The 12892-nt window shown below is 49.9% G+C and overlaps 1 non-coding gene across 1 annotated transcript; it reads right to left on the bottom strand.

The window, feature by feature from the left end:
• Nucleotides 1–12224: 12224 nt before the first annotated feature.
• Nucleotides 12225–12388, bottom strand: LOC135043496 (U1 spliceosomal RNA). The gene has a single exon (XR_010236348.1). It is a non-coding gene; the product is annotated as a U1 spliceosomal RNA (small nuclear RNA).
• Nucleotides 12389–12892: the final 504 nt, after the last annotated feature.

The following is a 12892-nucleotide window of genomic DNA, read 5'->3' as shown; positions in this document are numbered from 1 at the left end:
CTAATTCAGACCTGATCTCTGCTGTGCATATTCACACAACAGGAGATCAGGTCTGAAGTGTGTGTGTGTGCTGGTGCCGCAGTGCACCGGCACATGCCAGAGATGCGATCAGCATCTCTGCCCAGTGAGCGCCTCTGCCAACACATACTTATCTTGCATATGAGATCTCTTGATCATAAAGATAGTTCTCACAGGGTGAGGTTCATCCATTACATTTTAAAGTAGGAAGGTACAAATTACATATTCAAATTACATATATGTGCTGGATTCAAATGTTTTCCCCCCTTCCTTTCTCAATTGTGCCCATCAGCAGCTATTCTAATGTTGCTGCCAATGGGTGTGACACATTCATTTCTTCTGTGGGGTACACTGTACTCCACAAGGATTCACATTGGGGTGTAGAGTAGGATCTTGATCTGAGGCACCAACAGGCTCAAAGCTTTTGACTGTTCCCAAGATGCTCAGCGCCCCCTGCTCTATAACCTCGCTTCCATGAACAGGGAGCTCAGTTTGTAGTTGGTGCCTTCAGTAGCAGGCCACTTAACAGGGGGCTGCCTCAGGCAGCCTATTCTTAGCTATTAATTTTGACAAGAAAAGAAGAACTTTTTTTATAAGAATCTACAAGGGCTGCAGCAGGCTAGGTCTAATAGACATCTTTACTGCAGCTCCATCACTCCCAGCGGCGCAGTATACTCCCGTGCCCTGGTTGCTGGGTCACTGCAGCGGAGGCTCCGGTTTCTTCCTAAGGTCAGTCACACACACACCGCCCTCCGGGATCATGAGGCCGCTGATGAAAGGGAGGTAAGGGGCTTCTGTGCCCACACTATACCGAGATCCAGCGTGGCTGTAGGGGGCGGGCCGTGTGCGCACTGGCGTGGACACTGATTACTGGGCAGCTGCTCCACTAGCCACCAGGGACAGTTAAGGAGCACAGCTCTGGGGGTTTTTCTCCTATATTAACCCCATTTTGTACTACCTGCAGTGCATTGTGATAGGTAATAGAGCCTGATTCAGGTTGGATTGTAATCGCAATAAGCAATCCAACTGCAAAAATTGCTAAGAGCATACGCATGCGCCTGCATTTTCTGTGGCACCCCGCAGATAATGCGATCACCTCTGACTGTCAATCGGTGCGGGGGGGGGGGGTCAGCAACAATCCATTTCAAAGTCGGAGATGGAGCGGTGCAGGGGCAGGGCTACAAAATGGGGTCGGCAACGGAGAAACAGGAGGCGTGGTCAGAGCGGCTGCATGACATCACATGCAGCCGCTGCGATCACAAAAATGGTGGCGGCTTCCTGCGCACACGTATAGTCTGCACCAACAGGAGGCTAACCCATTTTTTATGATCACGCTGAACTGCACTGAGACTGCAATTTCAGCGTGGTCAAGAAGGGAGGCGGCATGCTGGGTGGCCATGCCCTGTGATGGGTGGCCCCAGCATGCGAACCAAAGGATTGCAAATTCTGTTACTTAGCAGAATTTGCAATCCTTACTGAATTAGGCCCATTGATTACAAAATTGTAAACAATATTTGAAGTTTTTCTTCAGGGACTAACACAAAAGATGCTTGGGGCTACTAACACATGGGTAAGCCACGTAAAGCTTCCCATGGGTCAGTGGCATCACAACAGGGTTGCGGCACACACCCGAGTGTCACCCGCCAAGGGGGGTGACACCAAAGTGCCGGCTCTTCTTCAGTGACAGAATATGGGTGTTTCACTGTGACATTACGTGCAACACCCAGTTTCTGTCACTGTGCAGGAGCCAGCACCACTCACACACTAGTCCCCGGGTGCAGCCCCCAACCCCCGGGATACCCGGAGCAACAAAATGGTGATTCAGGCCACGCCCCTACCTATGAGACCATGCCTCCTTTTTACCATTGCGCTGCTTATCTGCGCGCACTGCATTACAATCTCCTTCGCCACCTCTCTGGGTGTCACCAGTGATAGTGACACCTCTGCCATGCTTGTAGCAGCTGGTCCTAAGATCTACGCCTCCAGCCCTGAGTGTTTGCCCATGTGACTTGTTGATCATCATAGCGAAGCAGATGCTTACAGAAAACTGCAGGGGCTTAGATTGAAAAGAAAAACATTGATGAACCCATCATTTCAGCGACAGGGTCTGCCACACGACTGACTGAAATGACTGGTTGGTTTGTGCCCCCACCAAAAAAGAATCAATCAATCAATCTCTCCTTGCACAAACTGGCTCTACAGAGGCAAGATGTCCACCTCATCATCCTCCGATTCCTCACCCCTTTCACTGTGTACATCCCCCTCCTCACAGATTATTAATTCGTCCCCACTGGAATCCACCATCTCAGATCCCTGTGTACTTTCTGGAGGCAATTGCTGGTGAATGTCTCCACGGAGGAATTGATTATAATTCATTTTGATTGATCATCATCTTCTCCACATTTTCTGGAAGTAACCTCGTACGCCGATTGCTGACAAGGTGAGCGGCTGCACTAAACACTCTTTTGGAGTACACACTGGAGGGAGGGCAATTTAGGTAGAATAAAGCCATTTTGTGCAAGGGCCTCCAAATTGCCTCTTTTTCCTGCCAGTATACATACTGACGTGCCTACCTGGATGCAGTCACTCATATAATTCTCCACCATTCTTTCAAAGGTGACAGAATCATATGCAGTGACAGTAGACGACATGTCAGTAATCGTTGCCAGGTCCTTCAGTCCGGACCAGATGTCAGCACTCACTCCAGACTGCCCTGCATCACCGCCAGCGGGTGGGCTCGGAATTCTTAGCCTTTTCCTCGCACCCCCACTTGCGGGAGAATGTGAAGGAGGAGCTGTTGACGGGTCACGTTCCGCTTGACTTGACAATTTTCTCACCAGCAGGTCTTTGAACCTCTGCAGACTTGTGTCTGCCGGAAAGAGAGATACAATGTAGGTTTTAAATCTAGGATCGAGCACGGTGGCCAAAATGTAGTGCTCTGATTTCAACAGATTGAATCCTGGTTAAGTGAATTAAGGGCTCCATCCACAAGACCCACATGCCTAGTGGAATCGCTCTGTTTTAGCTCCTCCTTCAATGTCTCCAGCTTCTTCTGCAAAAGCCTGATGAGGGGAATGACCTGACTCAGGCTGGCAGTGTCTGAACTGACTTCACGTGTGGCAAGTTCAAAGGGTTGCAGAACCTTGCACAACGTTGAAATCATTCTCCACTGCGCTTGAGTCAGGTGCATTCCCCCTCCTTTGCCTATTTAGTGGGCAGATGTATAGGCTTGAATGGCCTTTTGCTGCTCCTCCATCCTCTGAAGCATATAGAGGGTTGAATTCCACCTCGTTACCACCTCTTGCTTCAGATGATGGCAGGACAGGTTCAGGAATGTTTGGTGGTGCTCCAGTCTTCGACATGCGGTGGCTGAAGGCAGAAAGTGGCCCGCAATTCTTCGGGCCACCGACAGCATCTCTTGCACGCCCCTGTTGTTTTTTAAATAATTCTGCACCACCAAATTAAATGTATGTGCAAAACATGGGACGTGCTGGAATTTGCCCAGATGTAATGCACGCACAATATTGGTGGCGTTGTCCGATGTCACAAATCCCCAGGAGAGTCCAATTGGGGTAAGCCATTCTGCGATGATGTTCCTCAGTTTCCGTAAGAGGTTGTCAGCTGTGTGCCTCTTATGGAAAGCGGTGATACAAAGCGTAGCCTGCCTAGGAACGAGTTGGCAATTGCGAGATGCTGCTACTGGTGCCGCCGCTGCTGTTCTTGCTGCGGGGGGCAATACATCTACCCAGTGGGCTGTCACAGTCATATAGTCCTGAGTCTGCCCTGCTCCACTTAACCACAGACAAGTGGACATTGGGTACAACTGCATTTTTTAGGACACTGGTGACTCTTTTTCTGAGGTCTGTGTACATTTTCGGTATCGCCTGCCTAGAGAAATGGAACCTAGAGGGTATTTGGTACCGGGGACACAGTACCTCAATCAAGTCTCTAGTTGCCTGTAAATTAACGATGGATACCGGAACTACGTTTCTCACCACCCAGGCTGACAAGACCTGAGTTATCCGCTTTGCAGCAGGATGACTGCTGTGATATTTCATCTTCCTCGCAAAGGACTGTTGGACAGTCAATTGCTTACTGGAAGTAGTACAAGTGGTCTTCCGACTTCCCCTCTGGGATGACGATCGACTCCCAGCAGCAACAACAGCATCGCCAGCAGCAGTAGGCGTTACACTCAAGGATGCATCGGAGGAATCCCAGGCAGGAGAGGACTCGTCAGACTTGCCAGTGACATGGCCTGCAGGACTATTGGCTCTCCTGTCTAAGGAGGAAATTGACACTGAGGGAGTTGGTGGTGTGGTTTGCAGGAGCTTGGTTACAAGAGGAAGGGATTTAGTGGTCAGTGGACTGCTTCCGCTGTCATCCAAAGTTTTTGAACTTGTCACTGACTTATGATGAATGCGCTGCAGGTGTCGTATAAGGGAGGATGTTCCGAGGTGGTTAACGTCCTTATCCCTACTTATTACAGCTCGACAAAGGCAACACACGGCTTGACACCTGTTGTCCGCATTTGTGTACAGGATGCATACCTTCATGTCCCCATTTATCCACCTCATCAGGCGTACCTCAGATTTGCGGTACAGGACTGTCATTGCCAATTTCAGACGTTGCTGTTTGGTCTCTCCATGGCCCTGAGAATTTTCACCAAGGTAATGGCGGAAATGATGGTGCTCCTGTGCAAGCAAGGTGTCACAATTATCCCGTACTTGGGCGATCTCATAAAAGCGAGATCAAGAGAGCAGTTGCTGAACAGCAGGGCAGGCTGTCTGCCGTTATGTGAAAAAAATGTACGCTGTCTGCCGCTGTGTGTAACAAGGGCACGCTGTCTGCCGTTGTGTAAAAAAGGGGGATGCTGTCTGCCGTAATGTGTAAAAAGGGGACGCTGTCTGCTGTAATGTGTAAAAAGAGGACGCTGTCTGCTGTAATGTGTAAAAAGAGGAATCTGTCCGCCGTAAGGTGTAAAAGGGTCTCTACCTGGTGTAGTGGTGCTACTGTGCGGCGTAATTTGAATAATGGAGAGTACTGTGCACCGTTTTATGAATTGGTATTATTTTGTGGCCACACCCCTTAACCACGAAGCCACGCCACTATGTTTTTTGGCGTTGTGGTGTGGCTGTAGATGAGCTCAGAGCCGGATTAAGGGGGGGGCCCGGGGGATACGTACCCCGGGCCCCCCTTTCCAAAAGGGCCCCCTGCTACACCGCAGATCGGATCTCTCTTCCGATCCGGTTGTGCGTCTACTTCTACAGCAGTAGCTGTAGACGCCCTAGTGACACCGTGGGTGTTCCGGTCGGTCTATGTATTTCCTCCTCTTCCTCTCATACCCAAGGTGTTGAGGATAAGACAAAGAAAAGTGAGAACAATCCTCATTGTTCCAGATTGGCCACGGAGGACCTGGTATCCGGATCTGCAGGAAATGCTCACAGAAGATCTGTTGCCTCTCCCTCTAAGACAGGACCTGTTGCATCAGGGGCCCTGTCTGTTCCAAGACTTACCGCGGCTGCGTTTGACGGCATGGCGGTTGAATGCCGGATCCTAGCATTCCGGTTGAGGTCATCCCTACGCTGATAAAGGCTAGGAAGGATGTAACGTTAAAACATTACACCGTATATGGCGAAATTATGTTTCTTGGTGTGAGGCCAGGAATGCTCCTACGGAAGAATTCCATCTGGGCCGTTTCCTTCACTTCCTACAAACTGGAGTGAATTTGGGCCTACAATTAGGCTCTATTAAGGTCCAGATTTCGGCCTTATCCATTTTCTTTCAAAAAGAATTGGCTTCTCCTCCAGAAGTTCAGACTTTTGTAAAAGGAGTGCTGCATATTCAGCCTCCTTTTGTGCCTCCGGTGGCACCTTGGGACCTTAACGTGGTGTTAAGTTTTCTAAAATCACACTGGTTTGAACCACTTAAAACAGTGGAGTTAAATTATCTCACGTGGAAGGTGGTCATGTTATTAACCTTGGCTTCGGCTAGGCGAGTGTCGGAATTAGCGGCTTTGTCACATAAAAGCCCATATTTGGTATTCCATGTGGATAGAGCGGAATTGCGGACCCGTCCTCAATTCCTACCAAAAGTGGTCTCATCTTTTCATATGAACCAACCTATTGTGGTGCCTGTGGCTACGCGTGACTTGGAGGATTCCGAGTTACTTGATGTGGTCAGGGCTTTGAAAATTTACGTGGCCTGGACGGCTAGAGTCAGGAAAACTGAAGCGCTGTTTGTCCTGTATGCAACCAACAAGATTGGTGCCCCTGCTTCAAAGCAGGCTATTGCTCGCCGGATTTGTAACACGATTCAGCAAGCGCATTCTATGGCTGGATTGCAGTTACTGAAATCGGTCAAGGCCCATCCCCACTCTCCCGGATGTAGGTCGTGTCTGCTGAGGAAGTCTGCTTCCCAGTTGTCCACTCCCAGAATGAACACTGCTGACAGTGCGCTTGCGTGATTCTCCACCCAGCGAAGAATTCTGGTGGCTTGTGCCATCGCCACTCTGCTCCTTGTGCCGCCTTGGCGGTTTACATGAGCCACTGCGGTGACGTTGTCTGACTGGATCAGAACCGGTTGGTTGCGAAGTAAGGTCTCCGCTTGACGTAGGGCATTGCATATGGCCCCTAGTTTCAGGATGTTGATGTGAAGACAAGTCTCTTGACTTGACCAAAGACCTTGGATATTTCTTCCCTGTGTGACTGCTCCCCAACCTTGGAGGCTTGCCTCTGTGGTCACCAGGATCCAGTCCTGAATGCCGAATCTGCGTCACTCGAGAAGGTGAGCACTCTGCAGCCACCACAGGAGTGATACCCTGACCCTGGGGGACAGGGTGAACAACCAATGCATCTGCAAATGTGACCCAGACCACTTGTCCAGTAGGTCCCATTGGAAAGTCCTCGCATGTAACCTGCCGAATGGAATGGCTTCGTATGATGCCACCATCTTTCCCAGGACTCGAGTGCAGTGATGCACTGACACAAGTTTTGGTTTCAATAGGTTCCTGACAAGAGTCATGAGTTCCTGGGCCTTTCCTATCGGGAGATAAACTCTCTTCTGGTCTGTGTCCAGAATCATGCCCAAGAAAGACAGACGAGTCGTAGAAACAAACTGCGACTTTGGGATATTGAAAATCCAGCCGTGTTGCTGTAACACTTTCAGTGAAAGTGATACGCTGTTCAGCAACTGCTCTCTTGATCTCGCTTTTATGAGATCGCTCAAGTACGGGATAATTGTGACACCTTGCTTACGCAGGAGAACCATCATTTCCGCCATTACCTTGGTGAAAATTCTCTGGGCCATGGAGAGACCAAACAGCAACGTCTGAAATTGGCAATGACAGTCCTGTACCGCAAATCTGAGGTACGCCTGATGAGATGGATAAATGGGGACATGAAGGTATGCATCCTGTACACAAATGCGGACAACAGGTGTCAAGCCATGTGTTGCCTTTGTCAAGCTGTAATAAGTAGGGGTAAGGACGTTAACCACCTCAGAACATCCTCCCTTATACGTCACCTGCAGCGCATTAATCATAAGTCAGTGACAAGTTCAAAAACTTTGGATGACAGCGGAAGCAGTCCACTGACCACTAAATCCCTTCCTCTTGTAACCAAGCTCCTGCAAACCACACCACCAACTCCCTCAGTGTCAATTTCCTCCTTAGACAGGAAAGCCAATAGTCCTGCAGGCCATGTCACTGGCAAGTCTGACGAGTCCTCTCCTGCCTGGGATTCCTCCGATGCATCCTTGAGTGTAACGCCTACTGCTGCTGGCGCTGCTGTTGTTGCTGCTGGGAGTCGATCGTCATCCCAGAGGGGAAGTCGGAAGACCACTTGTACTACTTCCAGTAGGCAATTGACTGTCCAACAGTCCTTTGTGAGGAAGATGAAATATCACAGCAGTCATCCTGCTGCAAAGCGGATAACTCAGGTCTTGTCAGCCTGGGTGCTGAGAAACGTGGTTCCGGTATCCATCGTTAATTCAGAGGCAACTAGAGACTTGATTGAGGTACTGTGTCCCCGGTACCAAATGCCATCTAGGTTCCATTTCTCTAGGCAGGCGATACCGAAAATGTACACAGACCTCAGAAAAAGAGTCACCAGTGTCCTAAAAAATGCAGTTGTACCCAAGGTCCACTAGTCCACATGTCCGTGGTTAAGTGGAGCAGGGCAGACTCAGGACTATATGACTGTGACAGCCCACTGGGTAGATGTATTGCCTCCCGCAGCAAGAACAGCAGCGGCGGCACCAGTAGCAGCATCTCACAAATGCCAACTCGTTCCTAGGCAGACTACGCTTTGTATCACCGCTTTCCATAAGAGGCATACAGCTGACAACCTCTTACGGAAACTGAGGAACATCATCGCAGAATGGCTTACCCCAATTGGACTCTCCTGGGGATTTGTGACATCGGACAATGCCAACAATATTGTGCGTGCATTACATCTGGGCAAATTCCAGCACGTCCCATGTTTTGCACATACATTGAATTTGGTGGGGCAGAATTATTTAAAAAAACGACTGGGGCGTGCAAGAGATGCTGTCGGTGGCCCGAAGAATTGCGGGCCACTTTCTGCATTCAGCCACCGCGTGCCGAAGACTGGAGCACCACCAAACATTCCTGAACCTGCCCTGCCATCCTCTGAAGCAAGAGGTGGTAACGAGGTGGAATTCAACCCTCTATATGCTTCAGAGGATGGAGGAGCAGCAAAAGGCCATTCAAGCCTATACGTCTACCCACGATATATAGACAAAGGAGGGGGAATGCACCTGACTCAAGCGCAGTGGAGAATGATTTCAACGTTGTGTAAGGTTCTGCAACCCTTTGAACTTGCCACACGTGAAGTCAGTTCAGACACTGCCAGCCTGAGTCAGGTCATTCCCCTCATCAGGCTTTTGCAGAAGAAGCTGGAGACATTGAAGGAGGAGCTAAAACAGAGCGATTCCGCTAGGCATGGGGGACTTGTGGATGGAGCCCTTAATTCGCTTAACCAGGATTCAATCTGTTGAAATCAGAGCAATACATTTTGGCCACCGTGCTCGATCCTAGATTTAAAACCTACATTGTATCTCTCTTTCCGGCAGACACAAGTCTGCAGTGGTTCAAAGACCTGCTGGTGAGAAAATTGTCAAGTCAAGCGGAACGTGACCCGTCAACAGCTCCTCCTTCACATTCTCCCGCAACTGGGGGTGCAAGGAAAAGGCTAAGAATTCCGAGCCCACCCGCTGGCGGTGATGCTGGGCAGTTTGGAGTGAGTGCTGACATCTGGTCCGGACTGAAGGACCTGGCAACGATTACTGACAAGTCGTCTACTGTCACTACATATGATTCTGTCACCTTTGAAAGAATGGTGGAGGATTATATGAGTGACCGCATCCAGGTAGGCACGTCAGACAGTCCGTATGTATACTGGCAGGAAAAAGAGGCAATTTGGAGGCCCTTGCACAAACTGGCTTTATTCTACCTAAGTTGCCCTCCCTCCAGTGTGTACTCCAAAAGAGTGTTTAGTGCAGCCGCTCACCTTGTCAGCAATCGGCGTACGAGGTTACTTCCAGAAAATGTGGAGAAGATGATGATCATCAAAATGAATTATAATCAATTCCTCCGTGGAGACATTTACCAGCAATTGCCTCCAGAAAGTGCACAGGGATCTGAGATGGTGGATTCCAGTGGGGACGAATTAATAATATGTGAGGGGGGCGATGTACACAGTGAAAGGGTTGAGGAATCGGAGGATGATGAGGTGGACATCTTACCTCTGTAGAGCCAGTTTGTGCAAGGAGAGATTGATTGCTTCTTTTTTGGTGGGGGCCCAAACCAACCAGTCATTTCAGTCAGCCGTGTGGCAGACCCTGTTGCTGAAATGATGGGTTCGTCAATGTTTTTCTTTTCAATCTAAGCCCCTGCAGTTTTCTGTAAGAATCTGCTTCGCTATGATGATCAACAAGTCACAAGGGCAAACACTCAGGGCTGGAGGCGTAGATCTTAGGACCAGCTGCTACAAGCATGGCAAAGGTGTCACTATCATTGGTGACACCCAGAGAGGCAGCGAGGGAGATTGTAATGCAGTGCGCGCAGATAAGCAGCGCAACGGTAAAAAGGAGGCATGGTCTCATAGGTAGGGGTGTGGCCTGTTATCCTGAATCTCCATTTTGTTGCTCCGGGTATCCCGGGGGTTGAGTGCTGCACCCGGGGACTAGTGTGTGAGTGGTGCTGGCTCCTGCACAGTGACAGAAACTGGGTGTTGCACGTAATGTTACAGTGAAACACCCATATTCTGTCACTGAAGAGGAGCCGGCACTTTGGTGTCACCCCCCTTGGCGGGTGACACTCGGGTGTGGGCCGCAACCCCGTTGTGATGCCACTGACCCATGGGAAGCTTTACGTGGCTTACCCATGTGTTAGTAGCCCCAAGCATCTTTTGTGTTAGTCCCTGAAGAAAAACTTCAAATATTTACAAATACATTTTGTAATCAATGGGCCTAATTCAGTAAGGATTGCAAATTCTGCTAAGTAACAGAATTTGCAATCCTTTGGTTCGCATGCTGGGGCTACCCAGCATGCCGCCTCCCTTCTTGACCACGCTGAAATTGCAGTCTCAGCGCAGTTCAGCGTGATCATAAAAAATGGGTTAGCCTCCTGTTGGTGCAGACTGTATGTGTGCGCAGGAAGCCGCCACCATTTTTGTGATCGCAGCTGCTGCATGTGATGTCATGCAGCAGCTCTGACCACGCCTCCTGTTTCTCCGTTGCCGACCCCATTTTGTAGCCCTGCCCATGCACCGCTCCATCTCCGACTTGGAAATGGATTGTTGCTGACCCCCCCCCCCAGCACCAATTGACAATCAGAAGCGATCGCATTATCTGCGGGGTGCCGCAGAAAATGCAGGCGCATGCGTATGCTCTTAGCAATTTTTGCAGTTGGATTGCTTATTGAGATTGCAATCCAACCTGAATCAGGCTCTATTACCTATCACAATGCACTGCGGGTAGTACAAAATGGGGTTAATATAAGAGAAAACCCCCCCAGAGCTGTGCTCCTTAACTGTCCCTGGTGGCTAGTGGAGCGGCTGCCCAGTAATCAGTGTCCACGCCAGTGCGCACATGGCCCACCCCCTACAGCCACGCTGGATCACGGTATAGTGTGGGCACAGAAGTCCCTTACCTCCCTTTCATCAGCGGCCTCGTGATCCCGGAGGGCGGTGTGTGTGACTGACCTTAGGAAGAAACCGGAGCCTCCGCTGCAGTGACCCAGCAACCAGGGCACGGGAGTATACTGCGCCGCTGGGAGTGATGGAGCTGCAGTAAAGATGTCTATTAGACCTAACCTGCTGCAGCCCTTGTAGATTCTTATAAAAAAAGTTCTTCTTTTCTTGTCAAAATTAATAGCTAAGAATAGGCTGCCTGAGGCAGCCCCCTGTTAAGTGGCCTGCTACTGAAGGCACCAACTACAAACTGAGCTCCCTGTTCATGGAAGCGAGGTTATAGAGCAGGGGGCGCTGAGCATCTTGGGAACAGTCAAATCACCCTATCACCCCTGCCTTAGTCACTGACTATCTCCCAGTCACCCCGGCATCAGTCACCCACTATCTCCCACTCATACATGCTTCAGTTACCCACTATCTCCCAGTCATCCCTGCCTCAGTCACCTACTGACACCAGTGCAGACATTTCTGCTGCGGCCTCTCCACTCTCCAGCGTGAACGTCCTGACGACTGAGGAAATCCGCTTCCCAGTTGAGGACTCCGGAATGAACACTGCCGATATTGCTGGCAGATGACGTTCTACCCAACTGAGGATTTTTGATACTTCCAGCTTTGCTATGCAATTTCGAGTGCCGCCTTGATGATTTGTGTACACTACCGTGGTGGCGTTGTCCGATTGTACTTGAACAGGCCTGTTCTGTACTAGAGGCAGGGCCAGTGTCAATGAATTGAACACTGCCTGCAATTCCAGAATGTTTATCGGGAGGAGAGATTCCTCCCTGGTCCACCGATGGTGAAGGGTCGTCATCACGGCCATGACCTTGGTGAATTTCCGAGGTGCCGTGGCCAAACCAGAAGGCAGGACCTGAAATCCAAAAACTAACCAGGCACAACACTGCTTAGCTTCCAACATCAGATGAGATTGGACATATCCAGTGTGATGCGACTGTAGATGATTTTTGCTGTTTCTAACTTCTACTTCTAACTACTGGTACATCAAGGAAAGCACAAACACAGTCCCCCACTACCACAAATAATGCTGTCAAGTTTACCACATTTGGGAAAATAACAGGGGTCAGCATACCCAGAATGCAATGAATGAACCTCACCCTGGGAGAACAATCTTCATGACCATGGTATCACCTAAGCAAAATAAGTATGATTTGAGATAGGGCTGGGGAGGGCCGCTGCTCAGGCACACCTCCGTCAAGTAAAGGAGATTCAACTGAGGCAGCACAAGGGAACTCTCATCTGGGGACAACAACTGCAGGGAGAACACATTTTCAGACGAATGTGTGAGGGCAGAAGGCTGCCTAATACTGAAGCTCCCCCCAAACAACAAACCAAATGCAACAACTAGTGCAAGCATTCCTGGGGGAAGGCCTGCAGCAGATGGATTCGCATATGGTGATGTCATCCAAGCAATGGGTATAGTTGGCTGCAACCCTCGTCTGCATATGAAAAGAGAAAATGGTCACGCAGGGCATGGCGGCCTTTGTGGGGTTGCGCTTGGATGACCCCTAGATCGCTTTATACACCCCCATCAGTGTGGGGCTCATGTTATCCATGCCCCAGCCCCTGAAGCATTCAAGCTGATTTCTTGCAGCAGCTGGACCCAGTAACAGCTCCAGAGTTGCTCTACAAGACAAGTAAAAGGGTGTGAG

Source organism: Pseudophryne corroboree, unplaced genomic scaffold, assembly GCF_028390025.1.
Source record: "Pseudophryne corroboree isolate aPseCor3 unplaced genomic scaffold, aPseCor3.hap2 scaffold_866, whole genome shotgun sequence".
NCBI lineage: Eukaryota > Metazoa > Chordata > Amphibia > Anura > Myobatrachidae > Pseudophryne > Pseudophryne corroboree.
Note: the sequence above shows the minus strand (reverse complement) of the source record. Positions and strands in the feature narration are given on the sequence as shown.